The following is a 26,052-nucleotide window of genomic DNA, read 5'->3' as shown; positions in this document are numbered from 1 at the left end:
ACATCGAGACAAAGAGAATTACAATCACATCACATTTATGTCTCTCTTTTACATTTAGGACGATGGAGATTTCTGTTTTCGAAGTCCAGAATGTGACAGCGGGTGTTGTCGTTTGCCACGCATACGGATCGTTCCTCCGAGACGTACATGTGAACCAAGAGGCACAGAAAATGCGACCTGCAGCCTAGCGGTGAGTATCTGTAAGCTGCTGATGTATTCGTTTCTCCCTTCGTTGTGCCCAGAATTCCCGGGTGCCGCTCCCATCACATGGGCGCCCCATCCGTGTGTTGTGTGATGTGCGGGCACCACAGATTACATGTCCTGTTCTCATGTGACACATAAATAGAGCATGTGGTGATTCTTCAGCCTCCACTCCTAATAGCACAAATACGGTTATTTCTCTTCATTGTTGGCTTTACTAAATATTTGCTTTGCCCACAAAATAAGCCTCCTGCAGCCTCTTATCTCCGAGATCTACATGCTGCGGTTCCTCTGTTACTCCTCCTGGCAGTGTATGAATACCTACACACTCAGGTACTTGTACCCGCAGCAGTGAGGTGACAGGAGCCTCTACTACAAATTACCACAACCTGTGGCGCCCCCTAAAACCTCGTGTTCCGTCTCTACAAGCTGCGCGGCCAAAACCTGCGCTGAGGAGCCGCGATATTATTAACACGGAGGAGGTTAATGCTCAAGTGTGAAACGGACAGAATTTGGACAAAACTTGGAGCAATCAGGGCCCATTCACACCGCCGTATCCCCTGTCCGCACAACACGACAGATCTGCATGGGTGGAGTCAGATGTAGATATGTGATGCGGATGTCCTGCTGTCACCCCGATTTACAGACCAAAATCACCAGGAAAGAGCGGATTGGGGAAAAAGCTGAAAATACAAAGTTACATTTTCACCGTGTTTATTACACTTATTGCCAGGAAAAGTGCGGAAAAAAGTGACAACAATTCGTCCGCCTTGCGTTTTTTTTTTTGCGCATCAGAAAACCACAGGGAATACAGACGCAATATGCAAGCAGAGAAACGTGCAAAAACATCCAACATACACGGGAGGAAACAACCGTGCGCTCTTCATGGGCTACACTGCGTTCGCAGGTGTGAATGAGCCCTTACAGACCATGTGTTTATATATGTGCTATATATATATATTTTTTTTTATTTTCACGGGCCGAATGTCTTTTTGCTTTTTGATTCTTTGACCAGGATCACACATTATAATCAGTGGATGGATGTAAAATATAAAACACTCTTGTTCGGCGTGGGCGTAATGTCTTCTTTATTTACGCACCCCTTGAAATTAATAGGATGTTTAAATTACATCATTTCGTGCGCCTTCCATTCTTTTTCTTTAAAAACCGGATTTTAATCAGATGACATTTCTGTATTCAAAACACAAACCCTTATGTAAAACGCACCGACAAAGGGACCTCAGTCATTGCTTTCTGACTATAATTCCCCTCGTCATGTGAATGAGGACTAATTTAGTGTAAACCGGCGTGCGGTGGGAGACGTAGCGTCAGATGGGACATTCTCAGTAACTGGACCCCCGGCCTCACGCTGCGTCTCCCACCGCTGATCCTACATGTTAGTGACAGATGTGGTTAGGAGTCACAAGTGTCTTCATTAACCCTATCATCTCTTTCTTTAGGGTTTTTTTTCGCCGTTCATTGACTGCCCGTGTGAGAATGGACTTGTATGTCAGAGGGGTCAGGGGGACCAGACGGGCCGTCCCACCTGCAAGAAGCCCGACACAGCCAATAACGGAATCTAAGATGAGAAAGTATCCGCCGGATTCTACACGGATCTACAAGAAGTTGTCAGTCTTAGGGTTTCTACCCACTCACATTTTTTTTAATGTCAATTGGACTTTCGAATGTTAAAATCGCATCGCACAAAAATCGCAAGTTTGTGCTTTGCGATTTTTAACATTAGAAAATCCCATTGACATTTGCATTAAAAAAAACACTAGTGTGTAGGAGCCCTTGTGGAAATAAAGCTTCTACAACGTTCTGATATGTTTTGTCTTTCTTCGCTGTTTTCAAGATCTCTGCTTGCTGTGAGTAAATGAAAACATTGACATTCAGAGGCTGAGAAGCCGTCACCTTGTCTGCCTCACACAGCAGCAGTTTGTTACAATGTAGCAGCCAGGAGTCTAGAACAGGAGTAATAGGAGGACTGCTGATGTGTGGAGCTCATAGAGGAATCTATAAAGGGCTTATCCAGATGGACTGGTTCTCACATCCGTGTGCTCTGCGTGTTTACAACTGACTTCATACTTAGATTACACTGACCTGTTACAGTCAATGTGACTGCAGACAGGTAGAATTTATTATGCTGTTCTCCTTTCCTGTAGTCCTAACAGCAGCACATATAGATATGGGGATCTATTCCCCTACCACATGCTTTGGAGAGTTAATTCAAATTCTGTACAAACCCAATAAGAAGAACTTTAGCTCCTCCCCTTTTGTCTACAAACAGATGTAGAGAAAAATACTTTATTGGTTGGGTAGATATGTGCTGCTGTTAGATCTGCAGGAAAGAAGTATAGCATAATAACTTCTGGCTTCCTTGGGTATCCTCACACAGCAGCCATATACATACGGGGGGAGAAGGATTTATTAAGGGTGGGAAAGACCAGAAATAAAAACTGAAGAACCGGACTAAAAGTCTTCTCCATAGAGAGGTCCATCTTACACAGGAGGTATGTTGTGTGCTCCATGTGCCGATGCTCTCAGCCAGATACCGCATCTTCTGCCCCTGATGTTGCTGTGACTCTGGTATAGCGAGTCTGACGTCTTCTGGATGGAGACCTTCACTTTTATATGAAGTGATAACAGGGTCTCTCGGTCACCTAGCTATGGTGGGCTGGGGGGATTTTTCCCTTTCTTTGGGATCTGTGTGAGCACAGACCACTGATCGGTCCAAACTCTCAGCTGGCATAGGTTAGTTCTCAGACACTGCCCCTGTATAGTGTCTATGAGCACCTTCCCTTCTCCCAGGTAGGTTTAGCGCAGAAGGCCGGAAGAACAATTACCTGATTCACATTGGAGAAAAAATAACCATTGCGTCTGAATATCACGTTATCCTCAAGGAAGAATAGATAAGGCTCTTTGACAGTCAAGACTCATAGATCACTGATCTGTTTGGCTGATGTAAGGGACACCAGGAACGCCATCTTTCCGGACAGGAATATCAAGTCCATTTCCTGTAAATATTAGAAGGAGCACTCACATAGCTTTCAATTTTGGGAAAGGGTTGACTTTAGCTGTCTTCACTCTCTGAATGCCATTATGAACCGCTTTGTCAACCACAAGGGTCTTTCGCTAGAGACTTACCTGAGCCCTTTCTCAAATCTATCCTGTGGAAAATGGAGCATCACTCCTAAATATGGTTCCTCTACTAAAAGCCTTCCTTGTTCACACTATTTATGAAGATGGACACTATACAAGTATATATTTGAGTTGCATTTCTTAGGTAGCCGAATGGGTTCAGGTTTCGGCCTCTGATTGTTACATCTGTGCAAGCCGTGGGAACAACAACCTACATGAACACAAGCCAAATAAGACAGGAGGGAAAGAATATGCATTCTGACACCAACAACATACATAAATCAAACATACAAACAACCACAACAAATGCTAAAATACTTACCAATAGTACAAACATAGGCAGCTGGAATTGCTGATAAGTATGAGGTATTGATCTGTATTTTGGCCAGAATACATAAGCTCACAAGCCCACTTCAAGGGTCTTCGGTGTCTTGTGAGTCCCTATGGAACTCTGCCTACAAACAGGGTGATTCCCCCAGTAGGAATGGCTCCACACTGGAACCTAGGGGCCCCGGCTAATCCTAAATGGTAACAGACAGGACGACCATGCAGGGTAGATACAACAAAACACACACTGAGCATGACAATTCACACCAAGTATAGTCAACACCTACAGACATACACAGAACATGACCTTGTTCACACCAAGTGACTGCAACAGAGAGGGAACACCACACAGAACAAGTTATTGTACACACCAAGTGCAGTCCACATCTTCAGACATACACTGAACAAGTCGTTACCACGTGAAGTCTGCTCACCTCACAGGCAGAGGGAAGCCCCACTCAGAACCTCATGCATGCAAAAATATCTTACAGACAGTGAGTGTGGACCCACTGTGCCAACTTACTGGAGTAGTCCCGGTGTGGTTGGCAGCTGACCCACAGCGGTTAAAGGGACCGATGCAAAGTACAGAGAAACAGGCTGAACAGTAAACAGAATCTGATTCAATGTCTGGTCAGGCAGAGAACAAAAGTAATCCGGGTAAAAGTCCAGAAATCAGGGCAGACACAGAAGTCAGAGACAGGAGACCCCTGCTGAGTGACCGAGGCAAACTCACACCAACATTCAGACAAAGGAGGAGGATTCCCAGCTCAGTTAAATAGAAGAGCAATATCCTATTACCCTTCAGCTGAGCGGAGAACACCTGGGAGGATTAACTTCTGCAGTGCTGATAAAAGTACACAGCAAAGAGTCCATTCACACAGAAGGAGTACAGTGACACCCAAGTCTACCAGGAATAGCAAGAGGGTGGCAGACATGGGTAGCCAGCCTAATAAATAAAACATGAGTTAGTTCAAGTGTCCACACACCAAGAAACGTGCAAGAGCGTTAGAAACCAAACTAATATTAAATGAACATTTTGGTAGCTATTACCCACCTGACAATGTATAGGACTTCAGATGTCTGGGGACCGCACCTGACAAAAGGGAAAGGAGGAGGAACCATAGGACTTGCTGACAGGAGATCAGGTGTGCAGACCATCTTCAGGGAAAGCAAATCAAACTAGCAACATGCATAACACCAAGCACTGAGTTAGAAAGGATAGTGGATTAATGACCAGAACACTCTAGTAAGAGGAGCTGGTGTTTATGTGCACATCATGATGGTGATTGGTTGGCTGGGGAGCTCCACACCATCAGCCAGCCAAATCACTTATACCTACAGCAGTGTGATCCTAGAAACCCATAATACTACAGGTCCCAGGAGCACAATGTGACACTGATAATCACATTTTTCTTAGCAAAGACCTCTAAACTCTCATGCCAACAGGTTGAATACCTTCAGGCTCTTGAACAGCAGGCCTGAGTGAAAGCCTGCCATGACTAATCCTCCAAAGCAGGAGAAATCACGCTTCCTTAGGCCAGAATGGCAGGCTTAGTCTTGCCTGAGAAAGTCCCAACTCTAGGTTGAGAAAACCTCTCTGGATGAAGAATTGTCTGGAAATGGCTGAAATGATCCGTCCACAAGTTTCTCTGACATTTTTGAGGAAACTCTCACAAGGCTTGGAGTACGGTAAGTCGTCTTGTAGGACAGACAGACAGCATAATAGAGACTAACCCGTCCTCTCTGCTATTGAGTCTTGGCATCAGAATTTACCTCGCTTGCCCCTGACACTACATTTCTCCTGGATCATCTGTATGAGTTGCCCTGGAAAAGGGATAGATTATTATTATTATTTGCCTAATATATTTCCCCTTTGTATTGACATTTGGGGGAAATCCTGAATCCTGCTACTCTATCTATTGAGACTATATGCCTGAACACGCAGCCTAGTGTGGTGCAGCATGTGAAAGCCCCAGGGATGTGAAGCATTTACACGTGATTAAGGCCCCATATCACTCAGGGAATGAAGGGATCCTTATGACAGCCACGCCAGAGGATCGCAGAGGTCCCCCATTGCTTTCAATGGGGTCGGCGAGATCACGCAGCCAGATAGAATATGCTGTGATTTGTTTCTCCCACAGAATCTCATCACATAGCAGTGCTATGCAGGAAAACATCGCTCATGTGTATAAACCCACTCTAAAGAATGGGGTTGATATTTGTGGGTCTCGCAACGCACAAATCTCGCACGATTCTCTCGGCCGCCTGAGTCCCTGAGTCACGCTGCCCGGCCTTACATCACTGACGTCAGCCCATGGGAGGTGCCGGAATGCTGGAGGGCTGTGATGAAATGCTGCATGACTCGGGGCTCGGGTGGTCCGCCTCTGTGGCTTATACAGAGGGAGTTATTAAAAGTGAGTTTTTACTAAAATACAATGCTTGTTCTTATAAACATGCAGATTTTGTGTAATCTGCCAGAGGGCGCTCATGTAAATTATTCTTAATCCCTTAAGGGTGACTACCCACTACAGTTCTTTTTCACTGGGAAATTTGCTGTGTTTTTTTCTCCAGGGGTCTATGGGACTTGTTAATGTTAAAATTGCATTGCGCAAAATCACAATTTCGCGGTAAACTGCGATTTTGCCGTGATGCGTTTTTAACATTAGGAAACCCCATAGACACCTGGAAAAAAACCCTGAAAATTCGCAGACGCTAGTGGGTAGTCACCCTAAGGGCGCCCACCCACTGGCGATTTTTTCTTTATTGCTCTGCGAGAGCAAGTGAAAACACTTACCTCGCAGTGTGAGAAAATAAACGGGATGACGCCGGGATATCGCCAGTATTTTCAATGGGGCCAGCGACAGCAGTGCTAGCCCCATTGAAAAGATAGGGAGAATACCCCTGTGACAGCTGTGGCATGAGTTTTCTTCATCCCCGCTCAACCAATTACAGCTAGTGCATGAATAGCTAAGCACTAGCTGTAATTGGCTGAGCGCTCAGCCAATAGCTAAGCACTAGCTGTTATTGGCTGAGTGCTCAGCCAATCAGCACAGCCCTTTCAGGAGGCAGGGATTTTTAAATCCCCGCCTGCTGAAAGTGCTGGACAGCAGTGTCGGGGAGCCAGCCGGAGGACGCGGCGGAGAGGTGAGTAATTTTTTTTTTTTACCACTTAATGATGATTTTTCAGAGAAGGGCTTATAGTTCAAGCCCTTCCCCGAAAATCATACTGCAGGGTTTGCCGCAAACCACTGCTTTCAATGGGGCCGGCAGCAGCGCCGATCCCATTGAAAGCAATGGGATAGTATGCTGCACTTCTGCCACAGCTGTCACAGCTGTGGCAGAAGTCCACGGCATTCTCCCTATCTTTTCAATGGGGCTATCACTGCTGCCGCTGGCCCCATTGAAAAGACTGGAGATATCCTGGTCTCATCCCGGCATATTCGCTGCGAGGCGAATATTTTCACTTGCTCTCGCAGCGCAAGATAGAAAAAATCGCCAGTGGGTGTCAGCCCTAAGGATGTACATATAATAAGAAAGACGTCAGGCAGCAGGTTTGGTGCGGTTGTATTTTATGCATTCATGAGAATACACAGATAGTAATGCCTCCTCAACACACAAGATGGCGACGTTTCGACTCTAAAGCATGAGTCTTTGTCAAGCTAGCTTGACAAAGACTCATGCTTTAGAGTCGAAACGTCGCCATCTTGTGTGTTGAGGAGGCATTACTATCTGTGTATTCTCATGAATGCATAAAATACAACCGCACCAAACCTGCTGCCTGACGTCTTTCTTATTATATGTATATCTTTGGGAATTTGGACTCTTTCCCGGTCTGGGCGTGCAGACAAGGCTGAAGGATACAGCTTAGGATTTTTTCCCCCCCGAACTGGTAGTGGTGAGTGCTGCTGCTCAACTTTGTTTACTGCAAAAAGCCCTAAGGATGTGGCCCAGTTTGGTGCTTTGGTAGAAAGACCAGTTCCCAGCATGCAGGAGGAAAATGATGTACGGGGGACGTAACAGGGGCAAAATACTGCTGAATAACCACTTCCCCCTCGATGTACGGGCGGGGGTCTGCTTAGTATTATACTTATGCACAAATAGGAGCCACTCCTACAAGCACTATAAGATAAAAGGACATTCCTCCATTGTTTTTTGTATTTCATTGTTACGTCATTCAGCATGCAGAATAAACAATGTGATAACCTTATTCTCGGGGTCCGCAGGATTCCAGCGATACCAAGTTTATATAGTTTTGCCATTTGTGTGCACTAAAACAATTTTTATTTAAGATTTGCTTTTGTTTCACCGCATCACAAGAGCCAGAATATTGTTCTTCTCCCATCAATGGAGCTCTAGGAGGGCTTATTTTTTGCAGGATAAGCCCTAGTCTACATTCATACCGTTTTAGGAACATAAAACATTTTCTTCACTTTTCAATCAGTTTTTTTCTTCTGGAGGTAATGCTAACAAAATGTGCAATTCTGACATGTTTTTCTTTATTTTTCACGGTCTTCACAGTGCGGTGTAAATAATATGGTAAATTAATTCTGCAGATCAGTATGATTACAACGATACCAAATGTATATAGTTTTTTTTTTAACCCCTGGTACCTTTTCTTACAAAAAAATGTATTTTTTTGTATTCTCACACTCAAAGATCCCTAACATTGTTTTTTTTTTCTCATCCACGATTCTTTTGACGTCTTTTTTTTTTTGCAGGACGAATTGTACTTTTTTTTTTCAACTTTGCTTTATTGATCACGGAATGAATTTGGTATACAAGCACATTCCATGTATCATTGTTGGTATTATGGCAATAAACTATTACACAATTCTTACTATCATTTCCATTCTCTGCTGCATGGATCTCACACTCCGCTGTAATAACAGCAGAATCTTCTCCAATCTTCAGATGATGAATAAACAATAAACTACGAGCGAGTCTGCATTAGTGGTTGTTGGCTTTTTGTGGCTATAAGGTTGCATTAGCGCTAACGTATGGTAGTATAGTGATCTAACCAAAGACCCCGATACGGATAGAGATTCATCAGCCATCCATTTCAGGGCAACTGCTTTCCAAGCCAAAAACAACACCTCCCTTAAAAAGACTCACATGTGATGAGGCCATTGTTGTTCTTCATCTACTAAGCCATCTGATTTTGCTATTTTGGGATCCAAAGTGACTGTCTATGGGGAGGGCACAAGCTCCGATACAAATGCTATCACCTCCGTCCAGTAATCCCTGATGTGTGGGCAATCCCATAACATATGCCCAAAGTCAGCATTCATACGGTGACACCTATGACATTTTGATGCCTGAGTTCTGCCCAATCTATGTAATCGTATGGGTGTAAGATAAGAATGATGTATTGTATATAATTGTATTCATCTATTATTTACTGCTGGGGATAACCACAAATGGGACTCTAGTATATTCTGCCAGTCTTCCGATGTTATTTCTGGGAGGAGAGCCTGCCATTTATTTTGAACTGCTGGTCGGGTGTAGCCAATTTTGGCTTACAATAGGTGCGTATATAACGCAGAGATCAGTCCTTTAGGGTCTTGGGATTTGAAAATTCCTATGACAGGGTATTTAGAGATTTGGAGCGCAGCAGGAGGGAACCGGGCATTGCCAACATGTCACAGTTGAAAATACCTAAATAGTTTCAGGTGGGGTGTTTGTAGTTCGTCCCGTAATAGAGTATAGGAAATAAACATATTGGTCCTATATATATCTCCCAGCGTTGCTACAACCAAGCCCACCCTGTATTGGGATCTGGTACCAAACCCATGGCCAGGAGAATAGGGTTATTCCATAACGGCATTTCCACTATCGTATCTGCAAAATGTTGCACAGATTTAGCCGACCACCCAACGCATAAGGCTAATTTATGTAACAGGGCGCATATACAGTACTAATTTGAAGCATTGGTTTCCAATGCAGCCGTTCACACGGGCGAATATATGGCGCCTACATACGCCAGCAGTGCAAAAAATATAACATATACGTGGATGGCATATATACACTCAGCCAAAACATTTGGAAGTTCTGGAAGTATGTTTTAGCCAATATACGTCGGTGGTTCCTATAGTCTCCTATTGGAGCAGGGAAAGAAGAGGGGGGGAGGCATTTTTGCAACGTCCAATGCTGCTAAAAGCTTACAGGAACTCCTACATCCTGAGGATTTTGGTAGAGCTAAAAACAATGCTCACAGTCATGTGAATGAACAAGAAAATGCTGGCCGTGATTGTGGAAAAATGCTCATTTAGGGTCTTATACGGAGCAGGTGTAAAAACGTAAAAACATCGTCGCCAGTTATGCGCTCGTGAGAAAGAGCCCTTAGTGGTCCTTCCAGGTAGCTTACCAAGTTTTTCTTATTTATGGTTTCAGCTAGGAAGTGGTCTGCAATAGGGAGCTCTTCAACAAGGAGGTTGGGGCTCTGCTTGATGATACGATAATTGCATTGGATTAAAAAGATATATTGAGTGGTAGACCAGCATAGGTGTGTGGTGGGAACTACTTGTTCCGGTAGGAGAGCCAAACAGACCATATTTTGAGGTATTGCTTCATTTTTCCTTCTTGAGAATATCTGTTTTTTTTAGGGCTTCTACCCACTAGTGATAATTTTTTCTTGCGATGCAAGAGCGATGACTATGATACCAATTTTTTTCAATGGTTTCATACTCATTTGCGTGTTTTTTTTTCTTAAGTCTTGCAGCGCACAGAAAAATCCAAGATATCGCTCAGTGTTCTCAATGGGGCTCGCAGCAGCAGCGCCAGCCCCATTGAGAACATAGGGAGTGCAGCGCAGACTTCTGCCACAGCTGTGACAGCTATTGCAGAGGATTCCTTCATTCCTGCGGGGACCGTGGGGATAAAGTTTATATATATATATATATATATATATATATATATATATATATATTATAAAACATATGCCAACACCATCTATCATGGCCGTGTCATCCTGAACTTGTGTCACACATGACGCTTGCTTCACTCTCCTTTCCAGTCCTGACTTTGGCTTATTCTTTACCACACTTGGGGCTCATGTCCACAACCGCGTTCTCACCATGTATTAGGCATTTGATGCATGCATGATACTTGGTGAATGGAGGCAATGATAGTCAATGGACTTAGATTGATCCATGCACCCCGGCGGTGGACACTGCGTATCGATACACAAGAGAAATAAATGACAGCATGCTCTATATCTCTGCATATATACGCAGCGTGAGCCCTATCCACTTGTATAGGTTGTGTACGATATGTTCTCCATATGCAATAAATGGACAGTGTTTTCATACACGTCCCACTCTGAAACACACAGCCGTACGCAGTCATTGCTGGCTCTCTGCTGGTGGAGTGTATGTCTGCGAAGTGGCTAAAATGCTGTGCGGAGACCCGCAGTACATTACACATACGCCCGTGGGCATGAGCCCTTACTTTGCTGCTTGCTCTGACCTGCCACCTGATTTCACTGTTATGTAAGATTTCCACCTGCTGTCCTCGGCTCTGTCATATGACCACGACTCTGTCTCCTCCAGTATCAAGCTATGGTAACCCTGATCAGTTAGTGTCAGCTGCATCCTAACAGAGACTACTTCTAGGGAAGCAGATTAGGGTTCCCTACAGCAAAGGCTCCATTTTTATTGGTGGAGTGCAACATGTGCAAAACTGAAAACTAGGATAATGAGACATAGATCTGATAATGAACACGCTGGAAGAACGAATGTACCCGGGTGTTGCAGCCCATTTCTTTTTAGTTCATAAAGGATATTTTTTCTGTCTACAAGACTGCGGCATTGAAAGAGTTAACCACCCATTACGGGGTGGAGATCATCATAGCAAGCTATTTGCTAAAGGGGCATTTTGGATGCATATTTTGCAAACCTATGAACCGCCAGTGGGACTTTCTGTTGCATTATTAGTTATTTTTACTTTGTTTCCTTGTAATTATATGTTGCCCCTGGGGTCATGTGTTCTCGTTCTAAGCACCCCATTGGCTATCTATTGTGATATATGCGTTACTCACATGTGCTTTGGTGTCTATGATTAAGGGCAACATGTTTGTCTGAAACATATACGACGGCACATGTCCTTTGTTCCTCCGTGTCTGTCTGTCTGGATCATCTAATAACGACTGAAAGCTTTTAACCCAACGCTGGACTTTCTCGGTTTTCCTGAGCAACATTTCTAAATGGACCAAATCCTTCCACTTGTGCAGCTCCAGAACATTTCATTTGCTAATATGTGACCAATAGAAAACATGTTATGATGCTAAAAAATAGTACACTGAACGGGAGCTGGGTGAGGGGTAAATAATATCACAGGGGGCAAAAGAGAGTTTCAGGTGGGGGGCTGAGTTTGGAGTCACCCAGATTCTGGAATGAGAGTGCAAAAAACTTTCTGTCTTTTTTTAAAACTTGCAATCCTTAAATCTGTTTAAAAACTTCATTACACTCAAACCCTGCCCCCTTTTCTTTTCTAGATAATTTTGAAAAGTGGAATGTGATTGTTCCCAGCAAGAGAAACCACATAATCTTGTAGATATGATACCTTTTAATGGCTAACAGTAATACATGATGTTACAGTGAGCTTCCGAACCTCCCGGGCTCTTCGTCAGGATAAAATGGAATAGATCTGAAGGAGCATGGATATTTATACACATTTTCCGAGAAAACTACCCTGGAGGTCCTCGCCCTAATCTACAATTTACTTGTGGAAGAAGTGAAGATAGACTTTCTCACACTCCTTACTGCTCACACCTCGCCGCCTGTGTGCAACCGCTCACACGCCGCTGCCCGTGCGCAACCGCTCACACACCACCGCCCGTGGGCAACTGCTCGCATACTTTTTTTTATTTAACTAACGCTCGCACTTTCTCTCAATCCCCTTATCCTGCTTCACTTACTCCTTGCCCACGGACACTTACACACTCACACTCTAATACCGCCTCACCTAGTCACAGACACACACTTAGACCCACAGGCACACACACACACAGAATACTTATCGGCTCTGTTGGCAGCTTCCCTGCAGCTTCGGTAACATCACCAGCAGTCTCTCTCCCGGTGGCCACTCGCTCACTCCTCCTACTGCTCCAGGATCCGCTCCTTCTGTCCGCAATTCTCCAGCTGCTCCCTCGCATTTCTGGCGGCCTCCTGGTGCCAGTGTCGACTCTTGCGCTGCTCCAATGTCCCCTGCTCCAGGCTAGCTTTAAGCTTCTGGTGCTCGTTCCCTGGTGTCTGACGTTACTTCCGTTACTCACCAATTGAGTTGGAGTACAAAGGTTACAGAATAGTACAAAGGTTACTCGCCATAGTGCTTTCAACATGCAACAAGGCTCATCTACTCCCCTTGAACCTGTCAAATCAATACCTTTCTTCCTTTTTCTTTTCTGGCTGTCTTAGACCTTTGTATAAAAAAAACTTGAGTTGTTCTTCCCCAACTCTCACATCCTCTGCTAGTAGTCCCCTGTTTTTTTTTTCTTGCTAGGCGAAACCAATTCCCCCCCAACCTTAATGCTCAAAAAATGCCAACATAAAAGCCAAATGGAACAAGACCACCTCGATACCCCCCCCCCACAGATTATTTCCAATGCAACCACCACTTCTTCCAATAACAGAAACGACACAAGCCTACATTTATCCATGACCACTTTTATCTTTTGAAAACCTTCTAAGGCCTATCACATCCCAAAACCAAAAGACAGGCTGGCCAAAAATTGATTTAACATAGCCACCGATACACCCGACCTATGCGCATTCCCCAACCACTGCAAAACCACTCCTACTTTATCCTTATTAGTCCTTATGTCACCTAACAACTTGACCCACTGTTTCCACTCCCTCCATGCAACTTTGTATGCTCCCCCTGTACTCTGTGCAAAAATTATCCACTTATCAGGTGCTCCGCTACTTGCCGACCAGTTTCCAAAGACAAGCCGGACACACTTCACCTAGGACCACCTCTCGGAATTGATCCCACTAAAAACGAGAGAGAGTATCCACTATTGAATTTTGTACGGCTGATATATGCACCACCACTACCCACATGTTTAATAACAGTGCCTGTAATACCAAATGTCACAGTAAATTCACCATTGGGGAGAAGATGCCGCCAAATTGTTAATAACCTGAACCACACCCAAATTATTGTAGTGAAAATACACCTTGTTATTTTTCAAAAACTCAACCCACAAGGACACAGCGAAAACAATTGGAAATCGCTCCAAAAACACCAAATCGTTAACCAAATATGATTCTTTCCATTCCACCAGCCAACTCCCTGTACACCATTGCCCTTGAAAATAGGTCCCAAAACTCTTGCTGCCCGCTGCATCCATAAAATGCTCACAATCATTTTCAACTACCCCCGAAATCATCACTGATTTTTGGTTGTACTATTCGAAAAAAGGCAACCAAACTTCCAATTCCTCCTTGTGCTCTCTCCCCAATCGAATAAAATGATGCAGTAATTGTGCTCCTGACGTTGCCACTGCCGCCAGCCTTCTGCAAAGACCCCTACCTATTGGCATGACTCGACATGCAAAATTAAGCAACCGCAATTCTCGCAATGTAACCTATGTTGACCTGCCAAGCCCGCAGTAACTTACGTCGCAAATCCTGTAATTTTGTTACTGGCAGCCTATACTCGATGACCTACAAATCGATGGTAATGCCCAGGAAATCCAAACACGTCACCAGTCCATCCATCTTTCCCAGGGATAATGGCAAACCCAAAATGAAGTGCCACCCACTCCACTGTAGCTAACAACGAGGAACACATTGGTAATTTTGTGCATACACAAAAAATCATCTGAATAATGAATAACTGAGTCAATGCCCGCCACCTCCTTTTTCACCTTTTACAAAAATGAATGTCTCAAAGTATGCGCATGAGATTGCGCATCCCATCAGCAAACATCTGTCTGCAAAATACCTTCCTTCCCAATAACACCCCAACAAACGACAGCTGTCAGGATGCACTGGTAAAAGGCGAAAAGCCGACTCAATATAGGTTTTTGCCAACAAAGCCCCCTCTTCATACTTTCTAACCCAATTTACCGAAGCATAAAATGATGTATAAACCACCGAACAAAGTTCACAATCCATGCCATAATTGACCGACGCTCCCTTTGAGTATGACAAATGGTGGATCAACCAAAATCTATTTAGCCCTTTTTGGGTATAACTCCCAATGGTTTGCCATTCGGCCTAAACGCACTTCCTTCCCCAATTTTTCTGAAACAAGCTCAGGATGCATCGTAGCGGACTGCAAATCACAGTAGAAAAAAAGAACATGATGTAACTGGGGGGATATAAAAATCTTCACGGAAACCTAACAGTAACAATTCCACTTTAACCGCATCCAGACACCTACTTAGATAAGGCAGCATTTCTGCTAGCCTCATCGCATTATCCCTTTCTTCATTACTTGCTGGCCCTTTTCCCTTTCTTCATTTAAAGCATCTGGCTGTGCCATGTGATGCGCCACTGCAATGCGAGCATATATTCTTGAATTTGCAGCTCACTCTGAATTTGCACTAACCCTCATTGAATTACCAGCAGATGCCCAATTTATTCCCTCCCGCTTGTCCATATTGACCCTCTCACTGAGACGTGCTGCTTCGTAACAAACATAAACGCTGCCACACACCATCTTTTCTTCTGCCACTGGAACATCTCCCATCTGGATTCCGAAACAGCTGCAACATATCCCCCTCTCCTGGAACTGACATCGATCTCCCTGCAGATGGAACCGACCTCTGCGCTGCTGGACTGACAGGCTGTCATCCAGATGCTGCAGACTCGTCCCCTGGACCCTCTCTCTAGACTTTCATTCCCAGCATCATCCTCAGATAGTGTAGCACCGTGGTGAGGACACTCCCCGACTGGAGTATCTCCAGGTAAGCACCACCCCACACCTAATATTCCTCTCTGGTGTCAGCCCCCAGTTAAGTCCCGCCCATTTTAATGAGTGAGCTCTGGACCACAGCCCAGGGCCCTGCCATTTAGCGGGTTTCTTCCCAGGCATACCCGCAGCGCTGGCAGGTGAACCAGCAGAAAGCTGACCTAGTGGGGCCGAAGACAGTCTCCCTACATGGTGTCAAAGCCTGGATACAGTGTCGGGGCTCAACTGCAAAGGTGCCCGCAATCTCCTGCCTCTGCTCTCCCTCACCACTAGCCTCTCAGATGCTGTCCTTGGTCCTGATAGGGAGTTCCTCACTGCTCTTCTCCCTGCTCTCTTGCATCAGTGTCTCGGGTGCTGTCCGTGGTCCTGAAAGGGCTCTCCCCATCTCTCTCCCCACTCTGCTCTCACTAATCACTGCCAGAGACTCGGGTGCTGTCCCTGGTGGCGATAAGGCTTCCCTTACTACTTGCTGAAGCCAGACATCATCTCTGACGGCTGCAACAGAATGTAATTCCTCTATCAGATGCTTCATTTAATCGGGTATGAAAAAGCTCCTCTTCATCGATCTTCTGTCTTCTCTTGTTCTTCTTGTCTGCTGTCTGTGATGTCACTTAACTGTTCTTCCCCGTTCCCCCTCTTCTGCTTTTAACCCCTCCTTATTTTCCTTATTAACCCCCTTAAATCCCCTCCCTGTTAACCCTGTCGTGTCTGGCCCCCACTTACAGCCATGCAGGCTTAGTTATGGCCCTTACTTTACATGAAGCTTACTAATTGGCCATGGCCAAATATCTAGGATACCAGACATGTGTCATCTAAAACTCAGGAGAATCTATGTTGTTGCCCAATTTTCTACCATGTTATGTTGTCCCACACATTGATAACATGTATGATACGCTAAGGTCCTAGGGTTCACTGGCACTGAGTGACCATTCATGATACATATGACACATCCAATCTCTTTTATCCATTCTTTTTCGCATTGTACTAGACATAATAATAGCATAAAGGTAATCCTCGTTCTTGTGCCGTATGTAGGCTAGTCAACCTCTGAAGTGATTAGAGCATGGCTGAAGATCTACCTCTTCCACCAGTGCAGATCCTCAAGCTTCAGTCATGCATAGAGTGACAAGCTTCCAGAAATATGGCCACAGCAGGGTGGAAGTGTCATCTGTGGCACCCTTCCATCGCCTGGTGGAAGTCCGAGGTCTGTTGTTTGGTTCTTGGGTTATGTATGGTCAGTTTGCAGGGGTTATAAAGGTATAATTCACACTGCCATCAGTAAATTAACTCCTGATATAAAGCACTCACATATAAAGTGAGGTTTTCATGCTGGGAAAGTATAGACCCTACTAAACAAAACTCCATAGGGACTCAACTAAAGGCCTCTTTACACGTAAAGACAATCTTTCAAACAATGGAAAGATTGACAGTTTTAGTGATCGTTTTGCATAAAGTGGTAATGGACACTAATGTCCATTAGCAATTGATTACCTTCATTTGAGTGAAAAAAGTGCATTCAAAGGCTGTTTACAAAGCCTAGTATGTGGGCTGCACTTTGCACACAGCTTAATTTTCATGGCATGGGCCACAGACAGAATACAATGTAATCTCCAGCAACCAACTGAGAATATAGTGTGCGGTCTCTGTTATCTATCTACAGCTGAAAGATGGATTTTCATCTCACCTTAAAATAATCATTCAGTCGAAAAGTGCACGATGGAAGTGTTTACACGCAACAATTATTACTTATATGCTATCGTTTGAACGAATTTTGAGGGGTAATCGTTTGATGTAAAAGGGCTTTTACTGTTTTGATTAGGCACTGTTCTGACAGACTAAAGGGCTAATGAAATGTGTGCCACTATTATTTTCTATGACTCCTGGTACATCATATTTACAAATAACTTCAGTTAACAATTTCTGGTTTGGGCATTGGCATTTTTTTAAATTTAATTTTACAATCCACACCTCTAGCTGACATGAGAAGAGGTCTATGCAAACCAACACAAACCCCAAAACACCTACCTTTAGTAGCTGTATGCAGTCAATCTGCAGTCACTGAAACTGATAGTCTGGCCCTGAAGTAACAGCAAGGAGGTACTTTGACCAATTGGCCTGGATTGTGATGGGCGCATACCATGGGTCGCAGCAGTGTTAAACCCTGAGATAATCCAAGCAGAAGACTCTATACCACAGAGTACCACCTTGGATTAATGTGTTAGCTCATGGCTCAGGTGTGACATCATGGAGTACAGCGTGTGGGGGAGGCACAGGAGATGATCCTTCCTTCAGACCCCATCAGGGTGCTGTTCTCTCCTTTCATTTGACAGTCTTCCTTGTCTCCCTTTGAGGCCTATTTCTGCAATTGCAAACAGCAGAGAGATATCCACATCTGCTTCGGGCGCAGCCAGGTTAACAGCCATTACCCCAGTCAAGTAGAGTCAGGCTACTGTGTCTAATCTTTGGTTCTTTAGCGCCTCAGGAGTTACATATTGGTGTGAGCCTAGACCTTGATGACAACTACCTGTGTGGGAAGTGCTAAAACCTTATACAACAAAGACATGGCTTCTGAATTGTAGACTGGTTTACCCAATGACCCTACAAAATTTCCACTTCGGCACAGAGGTGCAAAATCAAATGCAATTTCAAAAGCGTACTTCAAGTCGGTGCCAATACTGTCTTACCTTCAAGCCAGTCTACACATTGTAGTGAGCGCCATTAACTCCAGCCTCCTTGAATATAGTCCCTGGAATAGAGGAGTTTTTTTTTCTACGATTAATGCATAACCTGTTTTACTTGTCCATCTTCATGATATCTGGAACAATCTAAGGAAAACTCAAAATCTGCATTAGCAATTGGCTCATCTTTAACATACTGAAATGCAATCATGTTGCCATAAGACATCTTGTTGTTCTGTGGGCTCTAGTGATTTACAATACAGAGTATTTTTGGGCTCCTCAGTGGTTACTGTGGCCATTTCCCCTCCTTTCAATCCAAGCGATAGTAATATAACAGGATTCCATGTAGTTTCTTTTAGGCCCCCGGCCTGTAGTTAGACGTGAGTTGTTACATCAATGGCTGCCTCTTGTGCAGGGCTCGGGGTGTACTGAGGCGTGTGATTGACCAAGACAGATGGGACAAGAAGTTTCCCAATTTCTGTGTTGCGGCTCATACAACAGGGTTGTCCATTTATGGGCCACTGATGGCTCACCCTCAGGAGAGGCCATTAGTAGCTGTTCGTTGGGCGCTACACTCCGGCGTTCAGCCAGATTACAATGGCCTAGTTCGGGATTGCAGGCCAAGTTCCTATGGACAGAAATGAAAATGGTCCCATGTGGCTCATCAGTTTCTAATTGTGTCCCTGTTATTGAGTAACATTATATTACTGGTGAATAGCTATTTGTGATGTCAGAATGTGAACCGCAATGTTTATCTATAGAGATCTGTATCGAACCACCAACACTCAGTTTTATGCTTCTTGCTATAAATAAATGCATCGCAGCCCTCCCTTTTCTAGACAAGTCTATAACACTGCTTATCCTCAACTTTGAGTTCATGAATAGAATGCCTGAGCTTCAGTGAAGACTGACACTTAAACATGCAAAGGCATAGAGAAGAGGGAACAGAAGTAAGGATGAAATTCTGCTAAATAAATGTGATGGGAGCACATGTGTGAACAAATGTGCAGGACTAAATACAGAAAATGTATCCGTCCACCATGTATCCTGGTCAGGAGCGTAACTAAAGGCTCAGGGGCCCTCATGCAAAGGGTGAGCTGCCCCCCCCCCCCTCTATCTGTATCTGTACCCATACCTAAACCATGCTGCACAGAGGCATAACTTGAAGCATCCGGGCCCCAATGCACAACCTATAACAGGGCCCCCAACTATAATGCTTTATTCATAGTACTGGGCTCCTTATATGGAGAAGAGAGGCTTTATGGGCCCCCTAAGGCTCCTGGGCCCGGGTGCAACCGCATCACCTACACCCTCTATAGTTACGCCCCTGATCCTGGTTATCACTTTGTTCCTCCAACAGTTTGTCTCTCCTTTCTGAGATCACTTGAGCACTCGCCCTTACCTGCATATATCCCCCTGGATCTATATAATGGCAGCAGGTCTGTCCTATTAGCTGACACATCCCACCCGGAGCGCCCATGATGTAGTCTAAGACAATTGTGTGCTGGTTAAGGACAGTTATTATTTGGGCCTTTGTTTGATTAGTCTGATTTACTAGTTCCAGATCTGGTCATCAAGCTAGTTTGTAGCTTCCGCTAGTTTATCATACATTCGCATTAGCATAAGAGAATTGAGAAATATACTGAACACTTTATTTGCTGCACCCATAGATATCACATGGGGTTTGCCATTTGGCCTTGGTCTATTATCCGCTGCCCTCATAAAGGGAGTGTGCTTAGGGCGGCTCATGTATGAGAAACCATCATGTGGAAGCATAAAAGTGGCAGGTGTGAGCGGGCAAGAGTACAGAATCCTGTTTTATGCAATGCAAGCCATTTGTAAGCCTTATCTCCGCACACAATGTAGATACCTGGAGGCAGAGCTACAATTGTATTACTCAAGATGTGCATCACCCAATTCATTTGGGCTCCTATTCTTCTGGAAGGATCTATACTCTTGCAAAACATGTAAAATTTATTTTATATGCTATTTCAAGAATGTTCCATTATCTAGAATTAAGAGGCCACATTCACAGGTCTGTAAGTGGAGCACAACCTCCATAGGCGCTACAATAGCTTCCTTTAAGGCTTGTCACTCCTATTACCCAGGAGATTAAGGCAACCTGGAAATAGAATAGAATAACAGCAGATGCTATTGTAGATATTTCCGCTATTATTGTACAGTCCCCCTGACAGATCCTCATGTGTGCCCACAAGATGCTATATAGGCCATACGCCCTTATAGCAAGAAAATCAGCTGTTCATCCACCTCAGAGCCCAAGATAACGGCACCGGTGGGGGAGAAGAGGATAGCGGCTTGTAAGGCCTGGAGCACATCTGCAGTGATGCTGACCAGGAATTGTGGTAGAATGCTATGCGCAGGGGAGACGGTCGATTTCTGCATTAGGAATGGGAGTTTAAACACGTTTTCAAGCCCCCTAGTTTCAATTCAATTAATTCTAGACAATCGTACGCTTAACCGCTTAAGGATATGGTCTATTTTGGCCATGAGGACGCAAGGATGTTTGGGGGATTTTTATCTCCACTTTTCATAAGCCGTAACTTTATTTGCCCATCGATATGGCCGTATGAGGGCTTGTTTTTTGTGATGCCAGCTATAGTTTTTTATTAGTACCAATTTTGAGAAAACACGTCATTTCTGCCATTGTTTCAAAAACATTTTTTAGTGCGTTAATCAAGCAACATAAATGACACGATACATTTTTTCTGCAGGTTGGTACAATTATGATGATACAAAAATATTATAATTTTTTTAGGTTTTCCCACTTTTGTTTCTCATGAATTTTATTAGATTTTGGGTAGAGTAAAAATATACATTGGAACATCTATAAACAATCCAGTCATTATTCAATGAACATCGGATATAGAATGCCTCACGGAAAATTAGACTCCTGATAGAAAGTCATTCACAGCTGATAAAACTGTAAGAGCAAACTACTTCCTTTTACCAATTCAAAAGTGTTATTGAGATATGACTGCCGAAACATAAGCGGGATGGAGTGGGGGGGGAGGGGGTTGTCGGGTCAAGACACGAGGGTTGTAGAGAGGGGGAGATGGTTTACAGTTGGGCGTCTTCATGTCTGGCCTATGGAATTCTTTCAATCTTATGGTTTCTCTTGAGCCGCTTCCTGTTAAACAGGAGGTGTAGAGGAAACACTAAGGCCTCCTTCCCACGAACGGATTTACGCCGCGTAATTTGCGGCGAAAATCCGCTGCGTTGCCCACTGCTATTAGGTTCTATTGAACCTAATAGCTATGGGCTCACGGTGCGGAATGCCACCGCGGAATTCCGCACCGTGAAATCTCCCGTCCTCACCCGCGGCATGCTCTATTTGCCGCGGGTGTACGCGCTGACGGCTTCCATTACAGTCAATGGAAGCTGTCCATTCACGCTATCTCCCGCTGTAACACAGCGGAAGATAGCGTGAAAACGCTTTCCCGCCTACCGCCGCCGCGTCATATGACGCGGCCGGCGCGTCACGTGACACGGCCGGCTGTGTCATGTGACGCGGTGGGCGTGTCACATGACGCGGCGGCGGTGGGCGGGGAAGCGTCTGCACGCTATCTTCCGCTGGTAAGTATGGGGTCTCTGGGGGGGGCGCCGTGAGTTTTTCCACTTTTGCACTATAAAAAAAAAATCTATATATATATTATTTTTCAAACTGAGCTCCTTGAAGTCTTGTTTTTTGCATAACCAGCTAAAGTTTTTAATTGTACCATTTTAGGTTACATACGGCTTTTTGATCACATTTATTGTGTTTTTTGTGAGGTAAAACGAACAAAATAAGCATTTTGATGTCCATGATAAAAAAAATGTGTTCAATTTATAGAACAGGTGATTAGGAACATCATAATACCAAATATGTGGGGGTTTTCTTCAATGTTAATTTTTTTTACAACCAGGAAAAATGAGCAAAAAAGTTTAGTTTTTTTGTTTCTTTTACATGTTTTTTTTAACACTCTATGTCCCTGTAGTGGACCTGAACCATAGCAGCTATGATCACTATGATAAGGCATTGCAGGATTTCTGTTCTGCAATGCCTTATCGCTTGTAATAGCGATCATAGGCAATGGCAAGCAGGGATGCTAGTATCTAGTGTGCTGTTGCCATGGCAACCCATCAGCCCTCTGCGATTATACCACTAGCGTCCATTGATGCGGCATATGAGGGGTTAACAGCGGGCATCGCTGTCTTCATGTGCAATGGGAAGCTGGCTATTGGTAACAGCCAGCTCCCGTGGCGGGATGGCACAGGCTCAGCTCCTGAACCAGCGCAATCTACAGGGAGTAAGTTTACGTCCTGTTGTGTTAAGTGCCTCACGGCCAGGACGTAAGCATATGCCCTGTGGCATTAAGGGGTTAATATCTGCTCTTACCACCCTTACCTTCCCTCCCACTTTTCCCAATTCAGCTGAAGGAATGAAGCTGTATTTAGCACTATTGTGATTGTGATGAGAGGGTGATAGCGGGGCGGTCTCACACTTAGTGAATCTGCTAGCTGAGGGATTTTTAATTTGTTCTCAGTGCAGAGTATCCATGCATTCCATGACATTAAGGCCTCATTCAGACGAGCGTGTATGATTTAACGCTGGCCGTACGCAGCCAAAAATCATAATAAAGAAGAATAGCCACAATCTAATCCTGAAATTAATTAGTGTTTTCTTGTCCACATCTCTGAGTGTCTGAGAAGCAAGGAAACTATTAACCCTCTCTAGTCAGGGCTCTATACAAGACTGTATTTCCACCCATCTTTGCAAATATACAGTTATTCATTCTTAGACAAAAAAACGTGGTCATCTGCAAAGTTCTCATGAAGGAAAATGTCAAAAATATGACAGAGCGATGTATACAATATAGAGGATAGATACAAAATGGATACATATCTGTTGCTCTTCCCTCCCTTTCCTTACATTATCTAGCTCCACCCCTTGGAGTTTGGCTAATTGTTTAAGCATATTATTCATACTTCCGATCAAGAGCTCCCACAGTACACATCTCATATATATATATATATATACACACACTAGGGTCCCTTCACACTAACGCACACAAAGTCACGAAACTAACTATAACATCCTAATCGTCTTGTGCAGCAAGAAGCACACATTTTCATTTCCCATTGTTTATATACGGACAACTTTTAAATTACTGTACATAAACATCCTTTCAATTCCATTTCCTTGTAGCCTCCATCATACACATGCTGACACTTTAATTCACTGTCTTTTCTCAAACGTGCCTCTTTCTTCACCTGATTCATTGTACACCATAAGCTCCCGCTTTTTTGAAATTCTTATGAATTCATTGTAGATTTAGACGGGATAAGACGAATTCTCCAATGCTTAGTTATAACCTCAAGATATAGACAGAGTAGGGTGTGGTTATGGAAATAATGTAAGAGGGTTCGCAGGGGGTCCGGAGTGAATATAGACATACAACAACCAGACACAATTGTAACCATAGAATGTCTGTGTTGATAACCCAAGAACAACAGATGTTCCTTATTGCTATGAGAACACAAGACAAAATAGGAAGACAAACATATCTCTTCTACATAGAAATAACAGTCTTATTATGACATTAGTGTTTAAGCATTAAACCACCACAAGTAACTCAATACACTGCACAGCTCTATTCAACTTAAGCAAGCAGTGTGTAGTTCCCACGGGAGACTCGTACATCACACACTCACCACAACATTACTCTTTCCCCTCCGTTAAGAATGTGGACTCCAGTGTTTCACCAGTGGCAGTGTAGTAAAATGTAGATGCATTGTAGGAACTTTTAACTATCTACATACAATAGCCTTTTCAGCACTGCTACATCTGCACAAGCAATTAGAGAGGACACAGAACTGATACAGCAAAAAACATTACATGCCATATAACAAATGCAATGACAATGCCAGTTAAAACACATATATATGTACTTGTACACACATATGACTCTGCTCTATCAGAGTTATTCTAAGTTACTAATTCCAACCCTGCCAACGTTCCCATACAGAACAAGGCTTCGCCAATGAAGGCTACTAAAAGAAGTCAGTTTTTAAAAGATGATCGGTCTCTTACTTCTGCCGTACCAAACAGTAGGTCCCCTACCTTACAATGTGAATTCCCACCTGTTCGTCTATGATTTCCGTGCCTCTGACGGTTCCTATACGTCGCAGTTACAGTCTGAATCTTTGGGAGTGTGTTTTCCCGCTATGAAGCAAATAGCTCTTTGGCACCCAAGTGGATCTTCACTCTCAGTCAATCAGTCTTAAAACCTATGAGATAGCAGGAGGTGAAATCACCCTCTTCTGACCCTCCAAATTCCGGATGATCCCCCAGAAATGTTGTAGAGTCCAATGACACCAGGCTGTTTCTTCAGAAAGCATAGACACTTTATTGCATCCATATATATATATATATGTGTCCAGTAGGAATAGTTTCCAAAAGACTGAACCAACAACAAAAGGAATCCACGCAGAGACATTCTTCCATCTAAAAGCAAACTGGTTACATTTCACTAGAGTGTTAAACAGGCGCAGTAATTCTTTAACTATACAATTGCTGTCATCTCCTACTCTAAAATAGGCATACTTCTGCCCTCCTTTTTACAACAGCCCAGCTTACTTGCATTAACTCTGAGCCGCCGTAGCTCAGTCCATCAGAAGTGGCGCAGGCTGCTCAATGCCACCAGATGGAGAATGGAGGTTGTGCTGTTAATGTCACCAGCAGCTGCAGAGTGTGAGAGAAAACAAACAGGGCGCCTCCGCTATAGGAGGCCGAGCTCCATGGTCAGGACTCTGAGGGGCTCTGTCTCTCGTGTTAGTGTTGGGGAATCAGCCGACCAGGATGGGGAGCAGTCAGAGAGCCGAGTGGGATCACAGCAGAGAGAGGCAGAGGAGCTTGGTGAGGTCACTTCAGAGTAAAAGACCCCACCACTTCTAGTCCAGAAAATACAGTGTATGTCACACACGCATGTATACATATCGCACACTGTATATACCATCTAAACACATATACCAAATAGATGTTGTTAAACAGCACTAAAATAGTATGAAAATGAAACTTTAGAGAAATGCACACGTTTCATGGGAGTCATTTACAGTGTTTAACCCTTTCCTGACATTTACCCTAATGAAAAATGTCAGATTAAAAAAAAACTGTGCTGTCAATAAGATCAAAGCAAGCTGCGAGAGGAAGGAGTTAAAAGCTAAAAAGAAAAACCTGCAAGAGCGAATAGGCAGCGTCACACCCCTTTTAGGAAGCATTTCTGACCCTAAAAACACAACTAAAAAAGCTTGAAATTTCCTCACTTGTGTTTTTTAGGCGGCTTTTTTGGGTGTCTTTTTAAGGTCACATTTTTACATGCTTTTTTTTTTCTACAGAGAAGCCTACATGAAAAAAGACCAGAAAAATTGTTAAACCTGCAGCCTGCCATGATTCCAAAAAATGCTTCTGACCCCTAAATTAAAAATGAATGGTCACAAAACATGTAGTGTTTGTATTAAATTTCAATATTGACCTACAACTAACAGGTACTGCTGTATCTTGTCTCCACTTGAAATACGGATAGAGATATGGGTTGGGTGACAGGGAATGGGCAGGTAACGCAGATGTGCTTCCCGCCCTTGTCAAGTCTCCCCGCCCATGCTCTGTGTTTCCCCAGCTGGCTTTGCAATCTCCAGTGGTGAGGCCACTGGCAATTTGCCTGGTGATACAGCATAATATCGCCCTTTCCGGCTTCTGTGACTGTCCCCGGGCCTGGGTCTAGCATAATCT

The sequence above is a fragment of the Eleutherodactylus coqui genome, chromosome 1 (genome assembly GCF_035609145.1).
Source record: "Eleutherodactylus coqui strain aEleCoq1 chromosome 1, aEleCoq1.hap1, whole genome shotgun sequence".
Lineage (NCBI taxonomy): Eukaryota > Metazoa > Chordata > Amphibia > Anura > Eleutherodactylidae > Eleutherodactylus > Eleutherodactylus coqui.
Note: the sequence above shows the minus strand (reverse complement) of the source record.